Raw genomic sequence first — 7,500 nt, 5'->3', positions numbered from 1 at the left:
GGGTGGCAAAAGGGAATAATTGCACTCATCGATAAAGGTTTGCCCCCCCCCCCCTCCTCCATTTCCCAAGTCCTCCTTCGCCCCTAGCTCTCGCTCTCGCTCTCGCTCTCTCTTCTTCCTCTTCATCGTCATCGTCATTGTCATCATTATTATAATCATTAATACTTTAGCTATTATCACACACACACACACACACACACACACACACACACACACACACACGCACACACACGCACACACACGCACACACACGCACACACACACACACACACACACACACACACACACACACACACACACACACACACACACACACACACACACATATCCACACAGACACGCATAAATATTCACAAGAAGATTCCCAGCTGACAACCTCGCCACTTCTTGATAACTAGCACCATGTCACACCACACTAACCCTTGCACGCCACTTTCCGAAGGCCCAAAGTCCCGTGTTCGCTCGATGGGGACCTAAAAAAGAATTTTGCCCGACCAAAATGACGGCCCAAAATTCGTATGATGATAACACAGTTTTAAAATACCCGCGAAGTATCTCTCCCTCGGGACGGGGTGTTGGGGTGGGAGGGGTAGCGGAAGGGTTAGGGCTGAGGGTATGGGTGGGCGTGGGGAGGGGGGGAGGATTACTTCTCTTCTGAGAGCTAATTTGACCTCCGTTACCAGGACGAATAGAGCTTAAATTTACTTTTTAATTACTTTTAAAAAGGCTCGACTATCAACCATTTTATTCCGCGTTGAAGCGTGCCATCTTGACCCTTGTGGTCACCCGCGAGAAGGTCGAATCTAACTCGACGCAGAGCCCCACACCTCCTCCTATCTCGACCGTATGCCAGTCCGCGATAAGAACCAATTTCGCCCGGCCGATAAGCCCCGGCAGAGCGATCAGGGCTCTTAAAATGGCTACATTAAAGGACGCGATAAAATTAATAGCATGTGATCCTACCTTTTGGCTATCGCTATCTATGGCTCCTAAATTTATCCCCTCCCGCGTTCGGCTCCGTGTTTGTCTTTCATTATCCTGCGTTCTGGCTGAGGTGTGATCGCCGGTTTGCAATTAACGGATTGATATTGATATTGATGGCATCGCTTCCTGAAATGACGTCATCGGGGAGGAGAGGAGGATGCATCGCCAAGAGTTCATGTGTGGAGGAAGAACAATAATGCTGATAAAAGAGAAAATAATTCATATACTAATACTAATTCTGTTACTTATACCAATACAAATATCATTGCACGTGCTACTACTTTTACTACTGGTAAAAACAAAGATAATAATAATAATAATAATAATAATAATAATAATAATAATAACAATAATAATAATAACAATAATAATATTAATAAGAACATTAATAAGAACAATAAAAACAATAATAACAATATTGATAATAATAATAACAATAATAATAATAATAATAATAATAATAATAATAATAATAATAATAACAATAATAATACAAACAACCATAGCAATGATAGTGATAATCAGAGAAAAGGAAAACAATCTCCCAGCTCCCTCCTCGCCAACATGACGTCCCTCTCCCCCCACCCCATCCCCACCCCCACCCCTTAAGCATCAGGTAAGGTTTAATAGATTTTCAAAGGAATCCTGTACACACACACGCACACAAACAACTGGTGATGTTTGCCCGTCCAGACGTAAACAAAAGTACACACAAGACATAAAAGTGAGAAACATGAGCGTGTAAATGCGTTTGCCAGTAGCAGTGGTTACTTACTCTCTCTTTCCCTTCTATCAGTCTTTCTCTTTCTCTTTCTCTCTCTCCTTTTTTCGCTTTCGCTTTCGCTTTCGGTCATTCATAGACATTCTTACTCGCACTCGTACTCGCACTCTCAATCTCTTACTCAATTACTCACTTACTCATTTACTCACTCAACTGAAGAAACAGGTAAAATGACACAAATAATGACGACCTGATAATGATGAAAGTTAGAAAAAAAATAAATGAAAACAATTACAAAGAATATTACCAGCATCACCATCAATGTCATCACCATCACCACCTTCATAATCACCACCAACGCTTTATCATGATAATCACATAAACCAACAAATAATGACAGGAATAAACAAATAACTAAGCAACATTAAAGAAAAAAATCTTTAATCCCATAGTCTTCTCATCAATTCTTCCTCTCCATCGCACTCACTAAATAAACAACTAAACAAATAAAAAATAAGTAAATGAATGAATGAATAAACTAACAAATTTAATCAATCAAAACCAGCCATCCTCCTCGCCACGTGAAATCCTCCCACAGCAATCCCTGTACAGCAATCCCTCCACATAAATCCCTCCGCAGAAACCCCTCCACAGAAACCCACCACATAAATCCCCCCACAGAAATCCCCTCACAGAAATCCCTCCACAGAAATCCCCTCCACAGAAATCCCCTCCACAGAAACCCCTCCACATAAATCCCTCCACATAAATCCCTCCGCAGAAACCCCTCCACATAAATCCCTCCACAGAAACCCCCCCACAGAAATCCCTCCATAGAAATCCCTCCACAGAAACCCCTCCACATAAATCCCTCCACAGAAATCCCTCCACAGAAACCCCTCCACATAAATCCCTCCACAGCAATCCACCACAAAAAATCCCCAGCACCGCCATCCCGAATCACATTCCCCGCGATCGCCCCCTTAACGCCCGCCTCGATCGCCCTCTTTATCGCCAACGTTATCGCGGGCTATCTATCGTGCGCAATCACCCCGCGTCATCACAAAGCTCAGATAAAAAGGGTCGAGATTAATGCTGTCGCCGGGAGTCACCGTGGCACTGAGCAACGCACCCGCGACACAGTGCCACGTCTGGGCATCCTGGCGTCAGCCGGGCATTCGGAGTATCGCCACGCATGCGCCGAGACTCCCTTGCTCAGGCGGCTTGCTCTAGGGTTTTCTTTGGAGATTTTCTTATTTCTCTCTTCTTTTTCTTTGTTCTAATCCTCTTCCTCTTATCTTCATATTACTTTTTCTTTTATTTTATTTTCCTTCCTTCGCTCCGCTTCCTCTTTTTTCAACTTTTTTTCTTCGTCTCGACCTTATCATCATTATCATTACTATTATCATTATCATTACTATTATCATTATCCTTACTATCATCATAATTATCATTACTATCCTCATTATTTTTATTATCATAAATATCATTATAATTATCCTCATCATTATTCTGTTTATAATAACTCTTTATTTCTTCTCCGTTATCCGTTATTATGTCTGCCACTGGGAGGACGTGGGTCTATTCCTTCTCGATGTCCGATCTTTCATTCTACACTTCCTTTCTCTCTCACCAAATTCCACTCCACTTCAAAGCTGACTTGCCTCTCTCTACTCCTCTCCTATCCTCTCAATTACATTCCACTCCACTTCACTCTTATTCTCTCCAATCCACTCCACTGAACTCTACTCTACTCCACTGCACTGCACCGCACTGCATTGCACTGCTCTCTTCGCCCCTCCTTTCCACTCCACTCCTTTCCTATCTTCGTCTCCTCTTCTCACCACTCCACTCTACCCCTTTCCTCTCTTCTCCTGTCTACTTCACTCCTTTCGTTTTTATCCTTTGCCCTTTTTCGTTCCATCTTTGTCTTTCTTTTTCTTCTCTACCTCTACCTTTTCTCTTAACCCTCCCACCCCACCCACCTACCTCTCCCGCCTCTCCTTCATTCCTAATTTCGTTCTCCTCCACTTATCCCTACTTCCTTCCAGTCCCCACCCCCACCTTCTCACTGCCTCTCCACCCACCCCACCCCCAGAGCGTCCTCGACACCACTCGACCACATATGTTGTCCTTCTCATCCGGAATGTTTTGTTGCTCGTATTCCCTCTCCCTCACCTTTCTCTCCCCCCCCCCTCTCTCTCTCTCATCACTTTCTTTCCCCTCCTCTTTCTATCTCCATTCTCTCTTTCATCAATATTTTCTTTCTTCCCTCCTTTCTTTTTTTTCTTCTTCCTTCCTCTCCGGTCCTTCACTCTCCCTAATTCCTCGCCTATCCTTCACTCACTCCTTTCTTCACCAGATTCCTTCTCCCTCAAGGAATGTAATAAATGGAGTAACGTGAACTGCCCTGAGACCATCTATTGCTACAGGATTCCCCTTTCCCACCCCAACCCCCACCCATACCCCCACCCTACCCTCTGTACACCTGTTGTTTCCTGCTGGTTTTCTGCTTGATGGGGAAAAATAGTTGTCTTGCTAGTTGACTGACTGACGATTAACTGACTGCCTGTGTGACTGGACCGACTGGCCGGAGGGCATGATATCAGTAAAAACAACTACAGAACTACGACATCCAACACAACTAAACCGACTGAAGCAATAACACCACAACAACAACATAAAATACAATGACATACTGCGTCACCGCTGCCGACAGAAGCCATAGGACTATATATAGGCCTACAAATCTAAAACTCTATTCCTGTAGGTGACACAACATGAAAGTCCTGAATATTAGCCCGTCGGCATCACGCGTTGGTGTCAGAGTCTTGACTTTCCGGTAATTATGATTTCTTATTTAATTTCCTCCTCTAAATTTCTTATCTCTGCTCTTCTTTCTTTCTTTCTTTCCTTCTTTCTTTCGTCCTCTCTCTCTGTCTCTCTATCATAAAGACATTATATGTGTTATATATGTGTGTGTGTGTATGTATGTATGTATATGTATATGTATATGTATATATATATATATATATATATATATATATATATATATATATATATATATATATATTGTACATAAACATATAAATACGCACACATACATACATATATACAAGCACATTAAAAAAAAACACGCACGCACACCTCCCTACTCTTACTCAAACACACACATACGCACACATACGCACACATACACACACACATACAAATCCACTCACCCAGACAAGCTGCCTAAAGATATTTACAAATCTCCGAGTTCTTCTGCAGCCCTCGAGGAGCATCTTGAGGAGCCGAGCCTTGAAAAGTTAGTGGAAACAGATCTCCCGGTCTGACCCCCCCCCTCTCCAACACACACACCAAGGGTACCTCAGAAGGGAAGTCTCGAGTCTCGGCAGTACTTCAAGATTTCAACAGAGGATGAACTTGGGAGGCATTACGCCCATTGGTCCCAGCTTGACCATGAGTCTACGGGATTTAATTGATTTATTTCACTACCTTGTCTTTGGCATACCTCTTGCTAGGATCTCACACATAATAAGAACCTCCAATAGGGAGGACTTGATGGAGCTAACAAACTCTTAGAGACCTGAAAGCTGTAGCCTAACACATTTTGAGCAGTTTCGCAGGAGAGATTCATTTATGGTTCATACAAGACAAGGACAAGACAATATGATATTGTGACTGCAAGAATTAGAATTGGATACAGAATGTATTGGCAGGTCAGTTCAGAATGAAATGTAGAGGAAACTAAATGCAGACACTGCAACGAAGAGTATAAACGAACACTTGAACATTACATTTCAGAGTGCCATATGATACAACCTTTCAGGCCACTTAGCATGAGGTACGCAGAGTTATGTAATTATTTCATAACATCAACTGTGCTAGAATATGTACTTATGCTATATCCGAAATTCGGTATATGATACCCCATTACACCATTTATCAAATGTCTATTCACAGTTGATATACTAGAGAATATAATCATGTTATTACCTTAATTTGTAATACAATGTTAGCAACAATGTCATGACTCTACATCAATGTATCAAAGCTTGCCCATGCCTGTGCAGTTAGCCAGGCTGGTAAATAAAGATCTAAACTAAACATTTTTGTTTTGTTTTTGTTTTTGTTTTTGTTTAGGGGGTCCAACGACGATTGATATAAAGTTTGTGCTTTTGCATATATACACGCAGGAAGAGATTCTTACAAGCATAGAAATATATGTTAAAACAGAAACAGATTTACGAACTGATATGAATAGCTCCAAACACACAGACATTTTCTTGTGTGTGTGTGTGTGTGTGTCTGTGTGTGTGTGTGTGTGTGTGTGTGTGTGTGTGTGTGTGTGTGTGTGTGTGTGTGTGTGTGTGTGTGTGTGTGTGTGTGTGTGTGTGTGTGTGTGCGTGTGCGTGTGCGTGTGCGTGTGCGTGTGCGTGTGCGTGTGCGTGTGCGTGTGCGTGTGTGCGTGTGCGTGTGAGCGTTCGTGCGTGCGCTTAAAAAATGTATCACTAAACATCAACATATATACACACCAATATGAACCTACATCCATCCATCTACACCAATTACCGAAAGCCCGCTTCGGTGATCTCTGTCCCTCAATCGCAGACACGAAAGAGCCAGGCGGAAAAAGTTCCTCGCATCCAATTCCGTCGCCAATCACCTAATCACCTTAGCATCATCTCGAGACGGCAGAGGATCATGCTAATCCTGCTCACCAATAGCCGTTCGGGTTCGCTTTCCTCCCTTGTTATTTCATCTCTCCCTTACTGTTTCTCTTTCTCCTCTCTCTCTCTTCCTCCCTCTTTCACTCTCTCTCTTTCTCTCGTCTTTCCTCCTTCGAACTAATCTTATTTGTTCTTTCTTCATCTCTCACATTTTTTTCTTCTCGTTCTCTGTGCTTCCTTTTTATCATTAGCATTAGCATTATCATAATCATTGGTATCATCATAATCACTATCATTTACTCTCATTACCAGTTTTTCATAATCATTATCACTATTATTATAATTATTATCATTATTACTACTATTATCACTATTATCATTTTATTACTATCATTATCAAATAATGATAATCATAATGACTATCATCATATTTATCATAATGCCTTTCTTCCTTCTCTCCTCCCTCCACACCTTTCTCTATCTCCAATAGGTTCTCTACTTATCTAATCTACCCCTGCCTTTATCTAGTTTTGTTCCATGCTTTCCTTCTCTTCCCACCTCTCTCTCCTTTCCTTCCTATCCCCCTTCCCTCCCTCCTTCCGTCTTTCCTTCCTTCCCTTCCTCCCTTTACTTTTCTATCCTTCTGCTTCCCAACAAAACGAATAGCAGAATAAAGGAAGAAAAAAAAGTTGCAAAGACAAAGCAACAATCCTTAACGCTGCAATATACGTAAAGAAACACACACACACAAAAAAATTAAAAGTCGATAATTAACTTGCATCTTCCACACATCCTCTTTTATATACTATTCTCCCTCTTCCCTTTCGCTCAAACGGATTGCAAAGACGAGCCTTGGTTTTGAAGGGTTAAAAAGGAAAGAAAAGAAAAATCACTGAAATCGTATTATGAAGAATTAATGCGAGGGGAAGGCTGGGGGAAGCGAGGGAGGGAGAGGATGGGGAAGAGGCGGGGAAAGAGGAGGGGGAAGAAGAAAAGGAAGAGGAGGGAAAAGAGGGGAAAGAAAAGGGGAAAGAAGAAAAAGTAGAAGAGGAGGAGGAGTGGAAAGAAGAGTCGAAGGGGAAAACCAGAGGAGGAAAAGAAGGAGGGGGAAACAGAGAAGGA

At 42.1% G+C, this 7,500-nt stretch overlaps 2 long non-coding RNA genes across 2 annotated transcripts in view; both read right to left on the bottom strand.

Moving 5' to 3' along the window:
- The window catches only part of LOC147468950 (uncharacterized), a 5,130-nt gene extending 1,640 nt beyond the window's left edge, over positions 1 to 3,490 (bottom strand). The window contains exon 1 of the long non-coding RNA XR_015192264.1: positions 2,757 to 3,490. This is a non-coding gene — a long non-coding RNA (uncharacterized LOC147468950). The remainder of the gene's footprint in view (positions 1 to 2,756) is intronic.
- LOC147468948 (uncharacterized) overlaps positions 1 to 7,500 on the bottom strand; it is a 275,006-nt gene that overhangs the window by 43,421 nt on the left and 224,085 nt on the right. The window lies entirely within an intron of this gene.

This window comes from Penaeus japonicus, unplaced genomic scaffold (assembly GCF_977035675.1).
Source record: "Penaeus japonicus unplaced genomic scaffold, GWHDUDI00000001_assembly GWHDUDI00000025, whole genome shotgun sequence".
Taxonomy (NCBI): domain Eukaryota; kingdom Metazoa; phylum Arthropoda; class Malacostraca; order Decapoda; family Penaeidae; genus Penaeus; species Penaeus japonicus.
Note: the sequence above shows the minus strand (reverse complement) of the source record. Positions and strands in the feature narration are given on the sequence as shown.